Source organism: Lolium perenne, chromosome 2 (genome assembly GCF_019359855.2).
Source record: "Lolium perenne isolate Kyuss_39 chromosome 2, Kyuss_2.0, whole genome shotgun sequence".
Lineage (NCBI taxonomy): Eukaryota > Viridiplantae > Streptophyta > Magnoliopsida > Poales > Poaceae > Lolium > Lolium perenne.
Window position 1 is genome coordinate 294,892,442 of NC_067245.2, and position 23,205 is coordinate 294,915,646.

Sequence of the window (23,205 nt, forward strand, 5' to 3'; positions counted from 1 at the left end):
AAACACCACTGCGTAAATGGGTGGCTATAAAGGTGGGATTAAGTATCCGGAAAGTATGAGTTGAGGCATATGGATCAACAGTGGGATTTGTCCATCCCGATGACGGATAGATATACTCTGGGCCCTCTCGGTGGAATGTCGTCTAATGTCTTGCAAGCATATGAATGAGTTCATAAGAGACCACATACCACGGTACGAGTAAAGAGTACTTGTCAGGAGACGAGGTTGAACAAGGTATAGAGTGATACCGAAGATCAAACCTCGGACAAGTAAAATATCGCGAGACAAAGGGAATTGGTAATATATGTGAATGGTTCATTCGATCACTAAAGTCATCGTTGAATATGTGGGAGCCATTATGGATCTCCAGATCCCGCTATTGGTTATTGGTCGGAGTGAGTACTCAACCATGTCCGCATAGTTCTCGAACCGTAGGGTGACACACTTAAAGTTGGATGTTGAAATGGTAGTACTTGAATATGGAATGGAGTTCGAATATTTGTTCGGAGTCCCGGATGAGATCCGGACATCACGAGGAGTTAGGAATGGTCGGAGAATAAGATTCATATATAGGATGTCATTTTATGTGAAATAAAATGTCGCGGAAGGTTCTATGGAAGGTTCTAGAAGGTTCTAGAAAAGTCCGGAAGAAACCACCAAGGAAGGTGGAGTCCACATGGGACTCCACCTCCATGGCCGGCCAGCCCTAGATGGGGAGGAGTCCCAAGTGGACTCCTCCATAGGGGCCGACCACCCCCACATGGGAGGTGGAAATCCCACCTTTTGGTGGGAGTCCTAGTTGGGCTAGGTTTCCCCTCTTATGGAAGGTTTTTGGTTCGGGTCTTATTCGAAGACTTGGACACCAACACTTGGGGATCCACCTATATAATGAGGGGCCAAGGGAGGGGGCCGGCCACCCCAAGACCACAAGTTGGCCGCCCCCCTTGAGTGGCCGGCCACCCCCTCCCAAACCCTAGCCGCCCCCCTCTCCTCCATAACTCCCGCGTAGTTTTAGCGAAGCTCCGCCGGACTTCTCCACCACCACCGACACCACGCCGTCGTGCTGTCGGATTCAAGAGGAGCTACTACTTCCGCTGCCCGCTGGAACGGGGAGGTGGACGTCGTCTTCATCAACAACCGAACGTGTGACCGAGTACGGAGGTGCTGCCCGTTCGTGGCGCCGGAACCGATCGTGATCAAGATCTTCTACGTGCTTTTGCAAGCGGCAAGTAATCGTCTACCGCAGCAACAAGAGCCTCCTCTTGTAGGCTTTGGAATCTCTTCAAGGGTGAGACTCGATACCCCCTCGTTGCTACCGTTTTTTAGATTGCATCTTGGCTTGGATTGCGTGTTCGCGGTAGGAAAATTTTTGTTTTCTATGCAACGTTATCCTACAGTGGTATCAGAGCCGTGTCTATGCATAGATGGTTGCACGAGTAGAACACAATGGTTTGTGGGCGTTGATGCTCTTGTTATCTTTAGTTTGAGTACTTTGCATCTTTGTGGCATAGTGGGATGAAGCGGCTCGGACTAACTTTACATGACCGCGTTCATGAGACTTGTTCCTCGTTCGACATGCAACTTGTATTGCATAAGAGGCTTTGCGGGTGTCTGTCTCTCCTACTATAGTGAAGATTCAATTTACTCTTCTATTGAAAACATTAGTATCAACGTTGTGGTTCATGTTCGTAGGTAGATTAGATCTCTCTCGAAAACCCTAAACCACGTAAAATATGCAAACCAAATTAGAGACGTCTAACTTGTTTTTGCAGGGTTTGGTGATGTGATATGGCCATAATATGATGATGAATATGTATGAGATGATCATTATTGTATTGTGGCAACCGGCAGGAGCCTTATGGTTGTCTTTAAATTTCATGTTGAGTAGTATTTCAAAGTAGTTGTAATAGTTGCTACATGGAGAACAATCATGAAGACGGCGCCATTGACCTTGACGCTACGCCGACGATGATGGAGATCATGCCCGAAGATGATGGAGATCATGTCCGTGCTTTGGAGATGAAGATCAAAGGCGCAAAGACAAAAGGGCCATATCATATCACATATGAACTGCATGTGATGTTAATCCTTTTATGCATCTTATTTTGCTTAGATCGCGACGGTAGCATTATAAGATGATCCCTCACTAAAATCTCAAGATAATAAAGTGTTCATCCTTAGTAGCACCGTTACCAAGTCTTGTCGTTTTGAAGCATCTCGTGATGATCGGGTGTGATAGATTCAATAAGTACATACAACGGGTGCAAGACAGTTTTGCACATGCGGATACTAAGGTGGCCTTGACGAGCCTAGCATGTACAGACATGGTCTCGGAACACGTGATACCGAAAGGTAGAGCATGAATCATATGGTTGATATGATGAACACTTTGAGTGTTCGCCATTGAAATCACACCTTTTCTCGTGATGATCGGGTTTAGGTGCGGTGGATTTGGTTCGTGTAATCACTAAGACAATGCGAGGGATATTGTTTTGAGTGGGAGTTCACTTAGGTTTTTAATTATGTTGAATTAAAATTTGAACTCAATTTGTCATAAACTTAGTCTAAACTATTGCAAATATATGTTGTAGAGATGGCGTCCCCAATCAATTTTAATCAGTTCCTAGAGAAAGAGAAACTTAAGAGCAACGGTAGCAACTTCACCGACAGGTTCCGACATGTGAGGATCTACCTCGCTGGCGGAACTCTGCAAGTAGAGCTTGAGGCACCGCTACGTGACCCTCTGCAGAAGATGAAACCGATGAAGTAAAAGCTGTTTACGCAACTCGGAAAACTCGGTACTCTCAAGTTCGGTGTGCCATCTGTGCGATCTGGAATCCGATCTTCAAAAACGTTTTGAGCACCATGATCCTCATGAGTTGATGAATGAGCTGAAAGCTATATTCGAGACTCATGCGGCCGTGGAATGCTATGAAGCATCGAAACATTTCTTCAGCTGTATGATGGAAGAAGGCAGCTCCGTTAGTGAGCACATGCTCGCCATGACCGGGCATGCGAAGAAACTCGTTGACTTGGGAATAGTGATTCCTAACAGATCGGGATTAATCGTGTCCTTCAATCACTGCCACCAAGTTACAAGAACTTTGTGATGAACTACAATATGCAGAACATGAACAAGGAGTTACCTGAACTCTTTGGCATGCTAAAAGCTGCTGAGATTGAGATCAAGAAAAAGCACCAAGTGTTGATGGTCAACAAGACCACCAGTTTCAAGAAACAGGGCAAGTCTAAGGGAAAATTCAAGAAGGGTGGCAAGAAAGCTGCCACGCCTCCTATGAAACCTAAGAACGGCCCTAAGCACGATGCTGAGTGCTATTATCGCAAGGAGAAGGGACACTGGAAGCGTAATTGCTCCAAGTATCTGGCTGATCTGAAGAGCGGCCTTGTCAAGAAGAAGAAAGAAGGTATATCTGATATACATGTTATAGATGTTCATTTCACTGGTTCTCGTTCTAGTACAGGTATTTGATAATCGGTTCGGTTGCTCATATTTGTAACTCAAACAGGAACTAAAGAATAAACGACAAACCGCTGAAAGATGAAGTGACGATGCGCGTTGGAAACGGATCCAAGGTCAATGTGATCGCAGTCGGCACACTTCCTCTACATCTACCTTCGGGGTTAGTTTTAAGCCTAAATAATTGCTATTATGTACCTGCGTTGAGCATGAACATTATATCTGGATCTTGTTTAATGCAAGACGGTTATTCATTCAAGTCTGAGAATAATGGTTGTTCTATTTTTATGAATAATATCTTTTATGGTCGAGCACCACAAAAGAATGGCTTATTTATTAGATCTCGATAGTAGTGATACGCATATACATAACATTGATGCTAAACGAATTAAACTTAATGATAATTCTACTTATATGTGGCACTTTGTCGTCTTGGTCATATTGGAGTGAAACGCATGAAGAAACTCCATACCGATGGATTACTTGAATCACTTGACTTTGAGTCACTTGATAGATGCGAAGCATGTCTAATGGGAAAAATGACAAAGACTCCATTTTCTGGTATGATGGAGCGAGCTCCTGACTGATTGGAAATCATACATACCGATGTGTGTGGACCAATGAGCGTAGCATCGCGCGGTGGTTATCGTTATGTTCTAACCTTCACAGATGATCCGAGTAGATATGGGTATATCTATTTCATGAAACATAAATCCGAAACTTTCGAGAAGTTTAAGGAATTTCAAAGTGAAGTAGAAAATCAACGTAACAAGAAGATTAAATTTCTACGATCTGATCGTGGAGGTGAATATCTGAGTTATGAGTTTGGCATGCATTTAAAGAAATGCGGAATACTTTCACAATTGACACCGCCGGAACACCTCAACGAAACGGTGTGTCCGAACGTCGTAATCGAACTCTCTTAGATATGGTTCGTAGTATGATGTCTCTTACTGATTTGCCGTTATCATTTTGGAGTTATGCATTAGAGACAGCCGCATTCACTTTAAATAGAGCACCATCAAAATCCGTAGAAACGACACCGTATGAATTATGGTTTAACAAGAAACCTAAGCTGTCGTTCTGAAAGTTTGGGGTTCCGAAGCCTATGTAAAGAAGTTACAACCGGACAAGCTAGAACCCAAAGCGGAGAAATGCGTCTTCATAGGATACCCTAAGGAAACTATAGGGTACACTTTCTATCACAGATCCGAAGGCAAAATCTTTGTTGCTAAGAACGGAACCTTTCTTGAGAAAGAATTTCTCACTAAAGAAGTGACTGGAAGAAAAGTAGAACTCGATGAGATTGATGAATCTATACTCGTTGATCAGGTAGCGCAAGATCGGGAAGTTATACCTGTACGCCTACACCGGCAACAGAGGAAGCTAATGATAATGATCATGAAACTTCGAACGAGGAAACTATCGAACCTCGCAGATCGACAAGGGAACGTGCCACTCCTGATTGGTATGATCCTTGTCTAAATGTCATGATTGTGGATAACAATGATGAGGACCCTACGACGTATGAAGAAGCGATGATGAGCCCAGATTCCAACAAATGGCAAGAAGCCATGAAATCCGAAATGGGATCCATGTATGATAACAAAGTATGGACTTTGGTAGACTTACACGATAGCGAAAAGGCTGTCGAGAATAAATGGATCTTCAAGAGAAAAACAGATGCTGATGGTAATATTATCGTCTATAAAGCTCGACTTGTCGCAAAGGGTTTCCGACAAATTCAAGGAGTTGACTACGATGAGACTTTCTCACCTGTAGCGAAGCTAAAATCTGAGGATTTTGTTAGCAATAGCTGCATTTTTCGATTATGAGATTTGGCGAGATGGATGTCAAAACGGCGTTCCTTAATGGAGACATTGAGGAAGAGTTGTATATGGTACAACCCAAAGGTTTTGTCGATCCTAAAAATGCTGACAAAGTATGCAAACTTCAGCGTTCAATCTATGGTGAAGCAAGCATCAAGAAGTTGGAACCGACGCTTTGATAAGGTGATCAAAGACTTCGGGTTTATACAAGTGTCATGGAGAGGCCTGTATTTACAAGAAAGTGAGTGGGAGCTACGTAGCATTCCTGATATTATATGTAGATGACATATTATTGATCGAGAATGATATAGAACTATTAAGCAGTGTTAAAGGTTATTTGAATAATAGTTTTTCAATGAAAGACCTTGGTGAAGCATCATATATATTAGGCATCAAGATTTATAGAGATAGATCAAGACGCCTAATAGGGCTATCACAGAGTACATATCTGGACAAGATTCTAAAGAAGTTTAGAATGGACGAAAGTAAGAAAGGGTTCTTACCTATGTTACTGTGCAAGGTATTGAGTAAGACTCAAGGACCGGCTACGGCAGAAGAAAGAGAAAGGATGAGTAATATCCCCTATGCCTCGGCAGAGGATCTGTCATGTATGCCATGCTATGTACTAGACCGGATATAGCACATGTCGTTAGTTTGACTAGCAGATATCAAAGTGATCCAGGAATGGAACACTCGGACACGGTCAAGAATATCCTGAAGTACATGAAAACAACTAAGGATATGTTTCTTTGAGATGCAGGTGACCAAGAGCTCGTTGTAAACGGTTACACCGATGCAAGTTGGAACACCGATCCCGATGACTCTAAGTCACAATCTGGGTACGTGTTTATATTGAATGGTGCCGCATGAAGCTGGGCAAGCTCGAAGTAGTGCACGGTGGCGAAGTCTTCAACAGAATCAGAGTACATAGCGGCTTCAGAGGCTTCATCAGAAGCGGTATGGATGAAGAGGTTCATTGTAGAGCTCGGTGTGGTTCCTAGTGCATTGGACCCATTAATCATTTACTGTGATAACATGGGTGCCATCGTCAATGCACAAGAGCCAAAGTCACACAAGAGGCTGAAGCATATCAAGCTGCGTTACCACTCGATTCGCGAGTACATCGAAGATGGAGAAGTAAAGATTTGCAAAGTACACACTGATCTGAATGTAGCAGATCCGTTGACTAAAGCTCTCCCTAGGGCAAAGCATGACCAACACCAGAATGCCATGGGTGTTAGGTATATTACAATGTAATCTAGATTATTGACTCTAGTGCAAGTGGGAGACTGAAGGAGATATGCCCTAGAGGCAATAATAAAGTGGTTATTATTTATATCTTTATGTTTATGATAAATGTTTATATATCATGCTAGAATTGTATTAACCGAAACATTAGTACATGTGTGATATGTAGACAAACAAGAAGTCCCTAGTATGCCTCTTAAACTAGCTTGTTGATTAATGGATGATTAGTTTCATAATCATGAACATTGGATGTTATTAATAACAAGGTTATGTCATTGTGTGAATGATGTAATGGACACACCCAATTAAGCGTAGCATAAGATCTCGTCATTAAGTTATTTGCTATAAGCTTTCGATACATAGTTACCTAGTCCTTATGACCATGAGATCATGTAAATCACTTATACCGGAAAGGTACTTTGATTACACCAAACACCACTGCGTAAATGGGTGGCTATAAAGGTGGGATTAAGTATCCGGAAAGTATGAGTTGAGGCATATGGATCAACAGTGGGATTTGTCCATCCCGATGACGGATAGATATACTCTGGGCCCTCTCGGTGGAATGTCGTCTAATGTCTTGCAAGCATATGAATGAGTTCATAAGAGACCACATACCACGGTACGAGTAAAGAGTACTTGTCAGGAGACGAGGTTGAACAAGGTATAGAGTGATACCGAAGATCAAACCTCGGACAAGTAAAATATCGCGAGACAAAGGGAATTGGTAATATATGTGAATGGTTCATTCGATCACTAAAGTCATCGTTGAATATGTGGGAGCCATTATGGATCTCCAGATCCCGCTATTGGTTATTGGTCGGAGTGAGTACTCAACCATGTCCGCATAGTTCTCGAACCGTAGGGTGACACACTTAAAGTTGGATGTTGAAATGGTAGTACTTGAATATGGAATGGAGTTCGAATATTTGTTCGGAGTCCCGGATGAGATCCCGGACATCACGAGGAGTTCCGGAATGGTCCGGAGAATAAGATTCATATATAGGATGTCATTTTATGTGAAATAAAATGTCGCGGAAGGTTCTATGGAAGGTTCTAGAAGGTTCTAGAAAAGTCCGAAAGAAACCACCAAGGAAGGTGGAGTCCACATGGGACTCCACCTCCATGGCCGGCCAGCCCTAGATGGGGAGGAGTCCCAAGTGGACTCCTCCATAGGGGGCCGGCCACCCCCCACATGGGAGGTGGAAATCCCACCTTTTGGTGGGAGTCCTAGTTGGGCTAGGTTTCCCCTCTTATGGAAGGTTTTTGGTTCGGGTCTTATTCGAAGACTTGGACACCAACACTTGGGGATCCACCTATATAATGAGGGGCCAAGGGAGGGGGCCGGCCACCCCAAGACCACAAGCTGGCCGCCCCCCTTGAGTGGCCGGCCACCCCCTCCCAAACCCTAGCCGCCCCCCTCTCCTCCATAACTCCCGCGTAGTTTTAGCGAAGCTCCGCCGGACTTCTCCACCACCACCGACACCACGCCGTCGTGCTGTCGGATTCAAGAGGAGCTACTACTTCCGCTGCCCGCTGGAACGGGGAGGTGGACGTCGTCTTCATCAACAACCGAACGTGTGACCGAGTACGGAGGTGCTGCCCGTTCGTGGCGCCGGAACTGATCGTGATCAAGATCTTCTACGCGCTTTTGCAAGCGGCAAGTGATCGTCTACCGCAGCAACAAGAGCCTCCTCTTGTAGGCTTTGGAATCTCTTCAAGGGTGAGACTCGATACCCCCTCGTTGCTACCGTCTTCTAGATTGCATCTTGGCTTGGATTGCGCGTTCGTGGTAGGAAATTTTTTGTTTTCTATGCAACGTTATCCTACAATTTTCTGCCATTCCAAGTAAATACTTCGTGTGCTACCTTTAAACAATTCAAAATGCTTCTCAATTTGTGTTAATGTTTTATAGCTCATGAGGAAGTATGTGGTGTTTTATCTTTCGATCTTGTCATTTACTTTTGACAGACTTTCACAATGGACTAGTGGCTTCATCCGCTTATCCAATAATTTTGCAAAAAGAGCTGGCAATGGGGTTCCCAGCCCCAATTAATTACAACTTGCATTAATAATTCTCTTCACATGTTTTGCTCTGATTCATCAGCAAGCAACTTAATTTTGCAAATAGACACTCCTTCATGGTATGTGAATGTTGGAAGGCACCCGAGGATTCGGTTAGCCATGGCTTGTGTAAGCAAAAGGTTGGGAGGAGTGTCATCAATAATGAAACTAAAATACATGTGTAAACAAAAGAGAAGAGGGATGATCTGCCTTGCTGGTAGAGATAATGTCCTTCATGGGAGCCGCTCTTGAAAGTCTGGTTGGCGAGGTAGTTAGAGTACCCAATACCATTCGTTGACAACAACAAACACCTCTCAAAATTTTACTTTTATGCTTTCTATATGATTTCAAAACTTGAAAAGCTCTAGCACATGATTTAATCCCTGCTTCCCTCTGCGAAGGGCCATTCTTTTATCTTTATGTTGAGTCAGTTCACCTATTTCTCTCCACCTCAAGAAGCAAACACTTGTGTGAACTGTGCATTGATTCCTACATACTTGCATATTGCACTAGTTATATTGCTTTGCATTGACAACTATCCATGAGATATACATGTTATGAGTTGAAAGCAACTGCTGAAACTTAATCTTCCTTTGTGTTGCTTCAATGCCTTTACTTTGATTTATTGCTTTATGAGTTAACTCTTATGCAAGACTTATTGATGCTTGTCTTGAACTACTATTCATGAAAAGTCTTTGCTTTATGATTCATTTGTTTACTCATGTCATTTACATTGTTTTGATCGCTGCATTCATTACATATGCTTACAATATTATGATCAAGGTTATGATGGCATGTCACTTCAGAAATTATCTTTGTTATCGTTTACCTGCTCGGGACGAGCAGGAACTAAGCTTGGGGATGCTGATACGTCTCCGACGTATCGATAATTTCTTATGTTCCATGCCACATTATTGATGATATCTACATGTTTTATGCATACTTTATGTCATATTTATGCATTTTCTGGAACTAACCTATTGACGAGATGCCGCAGTGCCAGTTCCTGTTTTCTGCTGTTTTTGGTTTCAGAAATCCTAGTAAGGAAATATTCTCGGAATCGGACGAAATCAACGCCCAGCATCCTATTTTCACACGAAGCTTCCAGAACACCCCAGAGCCGCCAGAGGGGAGCCCTGGTGGGCCCACACTTGTGGCCGGCGCGGCCAGGGGGTAGGGCGCGCCGCCTTGGTGTGTGGCCCCACCAGGACTCCACCGACCTTGCCCTTCCGCCTATTTAAAGCCTCCGTCGCGAAAACCCTATCACGATTGACGAAACCAGAGAAAACCTTCCAGAGCCGCCGCCATCGCGAAGCCAAGATCTGGGGGACAGGAGTCTCTGTTCCGGCACGCCGCCGGGACGGGGAAGTGCCCCCGGAAGGCTTCTCCATCGACACCACCGCCATCTTCATCACCGCTGCTGTCTCCCATGAGGAGGGAGTAGTTCTCCATCGAGGCTCGGGGCTGTACCGGGTGGTTAATCTCTCTCCTATGTACTTCAATACAATAATCTCATGAGCTGCCTTACATGATTGAGATTCATATGATGATGCTTGTAATCTAGATGTCATTGTGCTAGTCAAGTGGATTTTACTTATGTGATCTCCGAAGACTCCTTGTCCCACGTGTGTAAAGGTGACAGTGTGTGCACCGTGTGGGTCTCTTAGGCTATATTTCACAGAATACTTATTCACAGTTATGAATGGCATAGTGAAGTGCTTATTTATATCTCTTTATGATTGCAATGTGTTTTGTATCACAATTTATCTGTGTGCTACTCTAGTGATGTTATTAAAGTAGTTTATTCCTCCTGCACGGTGTAATGGTGACAGTGTGTGCATCGTGTAGTACTTGGCGTAGGCTATGATTGTGATCTCTTGTAGATTATGAAGTTAACTATTACTATGATGGTATTGATGTGATCTATTCCTCCTTTCGTAGCGTGAAGGTGACAGTGTGCATGCTATGTTAGTACTTGGTTTAGTTGTGTTGATCTGTCGTGCACTCTAAGGTTATTTAAATATGAACATTGAATATTGTGGAGCTTGTTAACTCCGGCATTGAGGGTTCGTGTAATCCTCAAGAACTAAACGAACTACTCACGAGACATCATATGGAACATGATCACAGGTGATATGATGATGAATAACAATCTGAACATAAACCTTGGTTCAACGGTTTCACTCAATAGCATCAATAACAAGTAGAAATCAACACCGGGAGAGTTTCCCCTATCAAACAATCAAGATCAAACCCAAATTGCTACAGCAGTGACGATGTGCAGCGGTGGAGACGGCGGTGATGATGATGAAGATGATGATGATGGTGATGGAGATGATGTCCAGCTCGATGACGGTGACGATGGCGTCGATTTCCCCCTCCGAGAGGGAATTTCCCCGGCGGATCTCAGCCTGCCGGAGAGCTATTTTCTCTCTGGTGTTCTCCGCCTCGCAGAGGCGGCTGTGACTCTTCGCGACCTATCCCCTGGAGCTTAGGTTTTCGGGACGAAGGCGTACGCGAAGAAAAGGAGGCGAGAGGGGGCTGTGGGCCCCCTCCTCACAGGGCGGCGCGGCCATGCCTTCGGCCGCGCCGGCCTATGAGGTGGGCCCACCTCGGGTCCCCTCGGCTCCCCCTTCTGGCTCCCTTCGTCTTCTGGAAAAATAGGATTTTTCATATAATTTCCGTCAACTGTTGATCTTTCGAAATATTGCATTCTGACGGCGCTTTTTCCAGCAGAATCCTGACTCCGGTGCGCGATCCTCCAATAGTCGTGAATCATGCAAAATAGATGAAATAACATAAGTATTATCCCCAAATATGAAATATATCAATGAATAGCAGCAAATTATGATATAAAATAGTGATGCAAATTGGACGTATCACCCAACCCCGGCGCCCACTCCCCTCTCTCTTTCGGCCCAACGCTACCAGCCCCTCTCCCGCCAAAACCCTAGCCCCACCACACGCACACAGCCTCGTTCCCCTCCCGCGCCGCTTCGACGCCCACACCTTCATCCTCGTCTGACGCACGTGGATGCCATCAGCACCACGCACAGGCCACGGGAGATCCTCCTGTATCCCCTCCCCCGCCTATAAAAGGCACCCCCACGCCATCGCCCCATTTCACCCCCTCTCCACACCCACGCCACCCCCTTCGCCTCGCTGCAGATCTGCTCGAGCAGCAGCTCGAGCTGCTTCTGCTGCTCTTCCTCGACGCGCGCCACGGTCACCGTGTGGGTGACGCGCAGGTGGACATCGCCACGACGTCGTTTTCATTCCCGCTCCCTCTCCCTTCCCTTTGACGCCACCACCATCTGCCGACCCTAACCCTACCCTCTCCGTCTCTTCTTCACCCAGGGGCGACCGAGAGCATCGCCACCGCGCTCAGCCGCCGTGTACCGTGAGGGAGAAGAAGATGAACGAGGAGGAGGAGAAGGAAAGGGACGCCACCTAGACCTCCACGAGCAGCACCACCTCGCCACGGACCCATCTACACGTCGCCACGCCATCTCCAGTCGCAGGTAAGCCTCGTAGACGCTTCCCTCTCTCTCAGACGCCGCGCGCGATGTCGACGTGCCGAGGACGAAAGCCTCTGGCCATCGGATCTCGATCCCGTGGCTGCCATGCACGCCACGGTGGACATGCACGGCCTGGCCCGCCACGGCCCCCCGACCTTTTTCATTTCTTTTTCTTTTTCTCTCCTGCGCCACCTAGAAAACAACTTGGGCCGACCCATCTCGCTGCACCTGGCACGGCCCAAATCTTTCCCCCCGTTTGATTTCGTTTGAAAATTTTAAATGGCTATTAAAAAAATGAAATGTATCTGTGAGCCGTTTTGTGAATAACTTGAGTTCGGCACGTCCGATTTAGGTGATTCCAATTGTAGTGGAACAAGTATAAAATTACCTTTCTGATGCCGGTGGCCTTGTATTTTTAGGATTTTTGTACAATTTTTAGTGCATTAAACTTGTTTATTGTATTTTGTTTAGTATTTCCAATTCCTAAAATTGTAGAATTAATGTTTTGGATGAATCCAATTGGGTTGATCTTGTTTTGGTATTGGCCACCTAGAAAAAATATTGTTTGTCTCTGTTCATGAATTTTTGTCTCTGTTATTAAGTGTATGTGTGTCACATGCAATGTTGGAACTAAAATTCTTTTGAATTTATTCAAACACTTGACACCTCTTTGTTTAAAAATAGCCAACCCATGTTTTGTTACCGCCAAGCAAATACCCCTGCATATTTTGTCTTGTTTTATTTAAACACTTGGTTTTTGAGTTGTATGTTGATTGTATGTATTATTTGTCTTTGCGACGATAGATACGAACGAGGGTGAAGTTGAAGGGGAGGAATTTGGAGAAGGTTTTGAATAAGACTAGGGACAAGCCAACCAAGGCAAGCCATCCTTTGATCTCTGAATGTTGAGTTACACATTGTTGCTATCTATTTGCCATCTTTGTCTCTTGATCTATCTTGCGTTTGTTATACTTGTGTCATCAATGCATGCTTATTTTAAGCATGATGATCCGCTTTGACACCTCTCTTATGTTCCTTAGTGGTGTGATGAAAAGCATCATGATCATGGCTATGCCATTCTACTTATGTTGTAGTTGCATGTTTACCTTAAGCATGTTGATGATTCATGACACCTCACCTACACCCCTTTTGTGGAATAGTGGTTATTCCGGAAAATCTTGTTGTATTCCCCTACTTGTAAAGACTAGGTATACTCCCCGAGAGTATGCTGACCCCTTTTTGACACCTCCAAACGTCCACTAAGTGGCATGATGCATAACATCATGGTCATGTTGTATTCTAGTTCCATCATGAAACTTTAGGTTGGGAACCCCTCAAGGTTTACCTTGTTGTAAAAGTTTTGCTAAAACCTTGGGTGAGTCGACCTTATCCAAGTGTATGTTTTGAAAGGAAAGGATCTTGACAAAGATGAGTGAAAAAATGGCAAGTATGATCGTAACTTGGGTCTTTGAAAAAATGACACATGGTTCTATGTATTCGCCCGGAACAACCAAATCACGCAACCACACTACCCCAAACATGGGCATAGGGCTTAGCTCATTTTTCTTGACATGGGACACCGCACAATTATACAAGGGTAAAGTGATCCCTGAGTCCGGGTTGCCGTTGTTGGAGGCAATAGTATAACGGGATGCCTTCGGGGCTATCCGTCCGGAAGACACTATGTGTCTCCCGCCGTGGCAATGGAGTCACGCTCAAGAGGAGGTGAGCTGCCATGGTTTGCCGGGGAGGTACATACCCCATAGGATAGGATCCCTTGCTAAGTTGAATAGGCGAAAGGTTTTGACTGATTATCCGAGACTCGCATAATTTTGTATAACGAATCGGGGATGATCCAGGCGGATTTATTGGTTCTTGTGGGGAAAACGCGCACACACTGCAGAGTATAATCTATTCGAATAACCGTGTCTGCGGCCATGGACAGTTGGGATGGCCGTTGCTTAGCTGTGTTGACATTGTTTTTATTTTAAAAAAACTCTGCAAAGTAAATGAGGAAGTTGTTTGAAGTACCGGAAGGGTACGGGAAAGCTTGTGTTGACCATATGGAGATGGTCGTGAAGGAAAAATAAAATGGGTTACTCCATCCTAGTGTTTCATGTAGAAGAACTCTTTTGAAGTATCTTCTTCAACAAAGATATAGAGATGTCATAGGATATCTTTTGAAGTATCTTCTTCAACAAAAATATAGAGATGTCATAGGATATCTTTTGAAGTATCTTCTTCAACAAAGATATAGAAATGTCACAGAACCTCTCTTAGTGCCCCCTTCAACTGCGAAGTTGGGATGCTATATCTACAAGAGAAACTAATCCCTCTTTCGCATGCTATATCCACAAGAGAAACTGATTCTCTTTCGCATGCTATATCCACAGGAGAAACTATTATTCCTCTCTTGTCTCCTTAAGTTAGCATTCGTTAGCACCTTCTTAATGGTTTGTGAGTACAATTCCAAATGTACTCACGACTTTGTCCCTGGCTATTAACTTGGTCAGATTATGAGGAGGAGTTTGAAGACGACGGAGGTTACCATGACGACTATGCGACCTAGGACGATCTCCCAGTTAGCGGCCTGTAGGTCTAAGGCATGACTTGGGCCCGACGTTGTTGATGTGTATCCGTTGCACTTGTGTGATGAACTTGCCCGAAGTGGCGTTTATGTAAGACTGGGTCATGTGACCCATTTATTGTAAGACTTATTTATTCGGTACTTTGTAATGGATAATGTAAACTCTGGATATTCAGTTCGGTTATGTGCTCACGGCGCACTGATCATGAGATCGTGAGTTGAATGCATAACAGGGTATTTCGGACAACTAGTCCGGATCCCCACAGGATTATTACATCTTTTTCAAAATATAAGCCTTTTTGAAGAAAAAAAATTATCTTCAAAAAAACTTATATTCCAGAACGGACGTAATATTTGTTTGAAACGGATGGAATGCTCTAGGTGAAGACTCCTCCGCTAAACAGCGAGCGTACAAATTAGCAGAAAATTGTGGAACAGGTAAGACCGTATCTGCAACTTTGGTGTTTCAAGTCTAGCCCTACCACTGGATGCAAAGGCTTTTCATGTGCACATAAATACAGTGGCGGACCCAGACAAAAAGCTGATTGGTGGCAGTTCAGATAAGTGGGGGCACTTCAAGCCTAAACTTGAATTTTTTTGAATCATTTCCTCTCAAGTATGATAAAATTACACAGAAATTTCAAAAAGTGAGTGGAGGCCACTGCCCCACTCAGCTGTACTTGGGTCCGCCCCTGCATAAATACCCGTGGAGCCGTTTTTGAACTAGTTTAAGAGCATCTCCAGCCGTGTCCCCCAAAGCGTCCCCCACAGTAATTTGGGGCGCGCCGGACCAAAAAACCGTTCCAGCCGCGTCCCCCAAAGCCCATTTTTGTCCGGCGCGGCCCGATACGGTGTCCGGCGCCCCGAGCCCGTCCCCGTCCCACAGGGGACGCTCCGGGGACGCCGGACACACCGAAAAGCGAGGCGGGGAGTGGCGGGGCCGACCCGTCAGCGGCACAGTTAATTTTAACCTAACCGTCGCCTACCTCGCGACGGAAGTTATTCGCGCGCAGTGACACACGGCGGCATCTTTGCCTTAATGGCGACGGAGGGGCAGGCGAGACGTCTCGTCGGTGCTGCGCAGCCTTCACGCGTCGCCGGCGTTCGCACGCCACAGCCCGTTCCCGCGCGATCTTCCCGCCTCTTCTCGCCTGTTCCCGCGCTTTCTTCCTGACGCCGACGTCTATAAAAGGTTTCCCGGCTCAATGGTAGCCACCACACCCCGCCGGCAACAAACACAGCCCTCGTCGCTCCACCTCCGTCTCCTCCACCACCAGTGGCAATGGCGAACCGCCCCGGCGCTGGCCGCTTCCCTCCACCGCCGTCTCCTCCACTTCCAGTCCCGGAAACGCAGGTTGACACCGACCCCGCGGCCCGGGAAGAGCGGCGGCGTGCATACCGTCAGCAGCGGCGGGAGGCAATGGAGCAGCAGGCCCGCCAGCAGCGGGAGGCGGCGCATGCGACGGATCTAGCGGTGTTCTGCGCCCATGGCCCCGCTGCTGACGAGGCCGCGGCGGCAGCAACGTGGCACGAGCAGCAGTGCGACACCGTTGCGGCGTTCGACGCCTCGACGGGACAAGAGGCGCGACGGTGCCGGTACCGGGATGAGATGGAGCAGCGGTGGGTTGACGAGCGCCGGCGCCAGCGCGTTGAGCGGGATGCGCTGTACCGAGAACGGCGGGAGTCGATCGAGCGCAGGCGGCGGGAGTCGATCGAGCGCCAGCAGCAGCTGGCGACGGAGGAGCGTCGCAGCGGGAGGCGGCGCGGCGGCGATCTGGGAGGCGGGCGGACCGATTGGCGGCGGAGGCCGACGTGTTGGCGGCGGCGATGATGGAGACGCCAACAGATGTGGAGGACGATGCACCAATGGAGGAGGAGGAGGCCGAGGCGGAGGAGACCGAGGTGGAGGACGACGACGACGAGTTCGAGTGGTCCGACGACGACGGGCCGCACCCGGACGAGACAGCCGATCAGCAACGCGCGCTCGTCGAGTCCTTCGAGTCGGAGAAGAAGCTCCAGGACGACGCCCGTGCCCGCGAAGAGGCGCAGATTCGTCGCGCCGTCGAGCTCTCCCTCCAGGCGGCACAGCAGGGGAGGCGGAGGAGGACGCGCGGCGGGAGCGGAGCCGTCGGGCCACCGCCGAATGCAAGGAGAGGAGGCGCGCGCAGGAGGAGCTGCGGCGTAGGGGAGGCGACGACGGGGCGGGGCCGTCGAACGCACCGCCGAGCGGTCAGTAGGCTAGGTTTAGATGAAAGCTAGCCGTTTTCATTCAAACTTTGTAATATACAATCAAAATTGAATGAAAAACTTTATTTTCGCACTATTCATTTGGGGGAGGCGTTTGGGGGACGCGGCTGGGGAGCGACATCCCCCAAACGCGGCACTAACAAAACACATCCCCCAAACGCTCGATCCAGCGCGGCTTGAGAGACGCGGCTGGAGATACTCTAAAGTTTTAATTAATTGTTGATAAGAACAAATATGCAAGCTGAGAGCATGTGCTGCTTCTCTAGTCTGGGCCGTCCGCTAAATATGGTAACAGTTCAAATCGTACGTGTGGAACTTATCCGATCCATGGCAAGCTTGGTAGCGAAGGAAGAAGCTTCTAGAGTTTGGCGGGTACGAGGCAGTAGGTGGGCCCACTGAACGCGAGGTACACTGGATGCAAAGAGCGACAGGCCTTGTGGCTTTTGTGAGTTGCCCCCCGACAGGACAGTAGGATGACGACATTTTGGCTGGGTCAGTCAATGTAAAAGGACAGGAAATTCCATCCAAGAGATACTTCACCTGCCCCTGCACTCAACGTATCCCAAAGCTGATTTTGACGTGCCATCCATCATCATCGTCTGCTTTGGTGTTTTGGACTCTTGGCCTTGGAGTCAGGCAGGCCCCTACGGCTAGTAAAGCTGACGTGAGAATCCTGGGAAAAGATTTAGCACCGTTCACCCTGCGAAAGGATTTGGGTTGTTTTCCATTTTATTGATTTTTATTAAATCGATTACTCGGGCTGCATTACTCAAGCAAAGTAGTCTACAATTTAGTTTCAAAATTTGTTCTAAAATATTCTACTACATTTTAGTTTTAAAATTTGTTCTAAAATATTATATATTCTAGCTTTTGGTCAACGACAACACTGAAATCAAAATGGTTTTGCTCTCTTTATTGGGCGTTGCTATTTTCAATGTAGCTTGAATTGACTGTTCACATGTCTAAGTAGACTAAATTTGTCCTATTTTTTATAAAATGTAGACTAAAATGTAATACTAATGCAATACTAATTTGTCCTATTTTTTTTTAAAAAATGTAGACTAAATTAGAATGTGGGGAGTAAATACTAGCATGGCTAGCGAACCGATCAACCGAATCAGCATAATCATCTCGTGGTCAGATGGGAAGTGGTGTCTCGATCCGCCACGAATCAAACCCAATATTTAACACTTCATTATTTAATAAAAACAAAATATTCTTTCAAAGGGCTGCAATGTGCGTTTGTACTTCATAGGATAGTGAGTGTATAGGCGTCTACGATTGTACTGTGTATATTTTCTATAAAAAAAACGCGTATAGAATTGTAAGTGTTTATATGCCTTTGATTAATTTGCATATTCTCCTATTTACAGCTATTGAATCCGCTCCACCAACCACAAAGAGAGGATCAGAAAAATAAATTTAAATAGGGGAATTATCACCCATCCAATTCACATATTAAGCTGGATTTAGTACACATTTATCATTAAAATAGAAGGCGTGTTCTTCACACTTTCTTCTAATATGAAACACCAACCCTTGTTTCCGTTATACCCCTTAGGGCTCCTTTGATTTGAAGGATATGAAAAACATAGGAACAGGAAAGGTATAGGATTGGAATGATATGTCTACTTGAATCCTATAGGAAGATGAAGTTTGTTTGATTGTAGCAAAGGAATTTTTCCATGAGGTATGAGCTAATGCTTTTTTCCTATAGGAATTACACTACAAGATTCCTATAAGAATTTTTCCTATAGGCTATGTTCCTATGAATCAAACAATATGTATAGGAAATTTTCCCATAGGAACCAAATCCTACACAATTCCTATGCAAATCCTTTGAATCAAAGGAGCCCTTAGTGTACCACCGAGTTATCACCTCCACCCACCCACACACATGAACACGCTATTGCATAAAATATGAAGGGGTAGAAATAAGAAAGAAGCTATGTGTACCGCTCCCTTCGTTACTATGCTCTTTTCTAATACTGAAATAATTGTTTACATATAAGATTATTATTATGCTCTTTTCTAATACTGAAATAATGCATGGTACCGACACATGTTTGAGAGGGACAAGGATCCCTGGCCATAGCCGTTCATGACGTTCGGTCGCTGACATGTGGGTCCCATAGAGAGTGGCTTCACCTTGCTAGGACTCGAAGTCAGGAGAAGTCGGAAATGGACATGTTGTTATAGAGGATCCACGGCCGTAGCTCTGTACTTGTGGTGCTGCCGCACACGATATCCTCGGTCGCATCTTGTACGCCATATGGATGCTAAATCGAAAAATCAAATCTATGTGATACTACCACCGATGCATGAATAAGGGACGTATTTAATGCCTGCAGATTATTTTGCAGATTTTAGCTATATCTACCGGTAAAATTGTTACCATTGAAAAATAATAAATCGCGTTGGTGCATCTTATGGAGTGTTCTAGAAAAGGGAATCGTTATACCTCCCCGCTATTTCGGCAAAGCGTGGGTGCAAAATGGTAAAAATAAGATCTAAAACAGAAAATCTTCTAAATCTAAAACAGAAAAAGGGCAATGAGAAAGGAAATGGCAGGAGCAGGACCCCACGCGTCGCGGCAGCTTCGTGACTTGTTCCCTCACGACTCGCATTGACCCTCGGTTTCCAGATTTGCCCATCCGCACGCACGCGATCCCTCGAAACCCCTAGGGGTAGAACGGGTATTTTAGCCCCCGGCTCTCGCGCCCACGATCGATCAGTATCTATAAACCGCTCCCCTCTAGGGATTTAGTGATTGTTGGTTAGGCCTGCACGATCTGGTTCCACTTGTTCGTTCACGTGATCGATCAATTTGTGCTTGTTTCCTCTGTGCCGATGCTATACACTATACAGTGCTCCTCGTTGACTAGACTAATGGGAGTGCCACCCAGACTGTATTTTGTTCGGCCCTTAGGACTCCTTACGAGCGTTCTTTCTATCTACTATTATCTAAAAATAATCAAGTTATTAATGACTGGACGAAACCAAGAAATTACCCCTTATGTGCGAAATTATAGAAGATCCCAAGATCAAACAATTCCATCGAATTGAGTATGACTGTATGTGTGATAGCATCTACTTTACCAGGAATATCAATGAACCCCATTCTTGCAATTGCTCAGGATACCCTCTTTTAGCTGCTAGGTCTATTTCTTTCTTAGTTCAAGATCCCTCTTACTAACTGGAATAAAAGAATTAGCAGATTTATGCGCTTGGTTTTCATATGCACTTCGCTCAGAGTTCATGTAATTGTGTTTGGTATGCACTAAAGTACCTAATTTTGAATTAATACTTCCTAAACCGTTTGCAAACTCAAATCCCCTGTTTCGAGCTGTCAGTTGGCTGGTCCAGACTTCAGAGTATAGAGAGTACATGCGAAAAACAGGTAGCTGTCATCTTGGGATTTAGTGATACTTGGTTAAGCCTACACCATCTGGTTCCACTTATTTGTTTAGGTGATCGATCAGTTCGTGCGTGTTCTCTCTGTGCCCATGGTATAGTATAGCAGAGAAGTGCTCGTATGTTGGCTAGACTGATGAAACTGCGATCCAAACTGTATTTTATTCGCCCCTTGCAGATTTATGTGCCTTTTTATGATATGCACTTCTCTTAGGGTTTATATAAAATTATGTTTTGTATGTACTGGAGTAAGTAATTTTGAATTAGTACTTTCTAAACCATTTGCAAGTAGTAGTAATTTTGAATTAGTACTTTCTAAACCATTACTAATTTTGAATTAGTACTTTCCAGGGACTAAACGGCGAGTGTATAGAGCAGCAGAAAATTGTGGAACAGGTATGATCGAATGTGCAACCTAGTCGTTTCAAGTCTAGCTCCGCCACGGGATGCGACGGATTTTCGTGCGCACAAACCTGTGGAGCCATTTTTGAACTAGTCTTAAGTTTTAACTAATTGTTGGTTGCTTCGTAGAAAGATTCATTGCAGACTTGTGCCAATTGACATCGGAACCAGTTCAAGCCAAGGGAAGATCAGTTGTTGGCCCTAGATGGCTCCCGCCGCCGTCTGGTATGACCAAGGTGAATGTTGATGCCGCTGTTTCCAAGAACAACCCAGTAGTAGCGATTGCAGCGGTTGCTAGAGACTCGACAAGTGCCTTCTTGGGTGCTTCGTCTCTGGCCCTGCGAGGAGTAACATGCCCTGAAGTGTTGGAAGCTATGGCATGTCGCGAGGGCTTAGCCCTTGCCACTGACCTTCTCTTGCAGCAAGTCAGGGTGGCGTCGGACTGCCTCAATGTCATCCGCAGTATCGACGAAGAGGGCAGGGAAAGCTATGGTCACGTGATCCAAGAGATCAAGACATGGGCGACTGAATTTCAGCATGTTCAGTTCGTCCATGAGGGTCGGTCGTCGAACGGCGATGCGCATAGGCTGGCGAAAGGCTCCGTGTCACGATCGCTGGGCTGGCATGGTGGTTCCAATCCCCACCCGATGGTGTTTGTATGAACTATGATGTTGCTTAAATAAAGTGGGGATGGTGTTTTCACAAAAAAAAAAAAAAAAAAAAAAACTAATTGTTGGTGGAACAAATGTGCAAGCGAGAGCATGTGCTGCTTCTCCAATCTTTAGCCTGGCACGTCCGCTAAGTATAGTAACAGTTCAAATCGTACGTGTGGAACTTATCCTATCCACGGCAATCTTGGTAGCGAAGGAAGAACCTTCTAGAGTTTGGCAGGTACGAGGCAATAGGTGGGCCCACTGAACGCGAGGTACACTGGATGCAAAGAGCGAGAGGCCTGGTGCTTTTGCGATTTGCCCCCTGACAGGACAGTACGATGACGACATTTTGCCTGGTCAGTCAATGCAAAAGGACAGGAGATTCCATCCAAGAGATTTATTCTTGCTTCACCTGCCTCTGCACTCAACGTATCCCAAAGCTGATTTTGACGTGCCTGCCATCCATCCTCATCATCTGCTTTGGTGTTTTATTGATTTTTACTAAATCGATTACTCCGGCTGCATATATCCGCGAGCGCCACCCCTGCACGCGGTGGACAACTAGACATACATCCCAGTGCTACTCCCTCTGTTTCTGAAATACTCAATCAAACTAGTCTACAATTTAGTTTCAAAATCTGTTCTAAAACCTCCGGTTCATATTAATTGACTCTAATATGGATGTATCTAGACACATTTTGATTCTAGATACATCCATATTGAAGTCAATTAATATGAATCGGAGGAAGTACTACATTTTAGTTTTAAATTTTGTTAAAAAATATTCTATATTCTAGCTTTTGGTCAACGACAACACTGAAATCAAAGTGGTTTTGCTCTCTTTATTGGGCGTTGCTATTTTCAATGTAGCTTGAATTGATTTCACATGTCTAAGTAGACTAAATTTGTCCTATTTTTTCTAAAATGTAGACTAAAATGTAATACTAATGCAATACTAATTTGTCCTATTTTTTTTTCTAAAATGTAAACTAAATTAGAATGTGGGGAGTAAATACTAGCATGGCTAGCGAACCGAATCAGCATAATCATCTCGTGGTCAGATGGGATAGTGGTGTCTCGATCCACCACGAATCAAATCCAATATTTAACACTTCATTATTTAATAAAAACAAAATATTCTTTCAAAGGGCTGCGATGCGCGTTTGTACTTCATAGGATCGTGAGTGTATATGCGTCTACGTTTGTACTGTGTCTATTTTCTAAGAAAAACAACGCTTTTTTATATGCCTTTGATTAATTTACATATTCTCCTATTTACAGCTATTGAATCCGCTCCGCCAACCGCAAAGAGAGAATCAGAAAAATAAATGTAAATAGGGGAATTATCACCCATCCAATTCACATATTAAGCTGTATTTAGTACACATTTATCATCAAGATAAAAGGCGTGTTCTTCACACATTCTTCTAATATGAAACACCAACCCTTGTTTCCGTTATACCCCTTAGTGTACCACCGAGTTATCGCCTCCACCCACCCACACACATGAACACACTATAGCATAAATCCGAAGGGGTAGAAATAAGAAAGAAGCTATGTGTACCGCTCCCTTCGTTACTATGCTCTTTTCTAATCCTGAAATAATCGTTTATATATATAAGATTGTTATTATGCTCTTTTCTAATACTGAAATAATGCATGATATCGACACGTGCTTGAGAGGGACAAGGATCCCCGGCCATAGCCGTTCATGACATCCAGTCGCTGACATGTGGGTCCCATAGGGAGCAGCCTCCACCTTGCT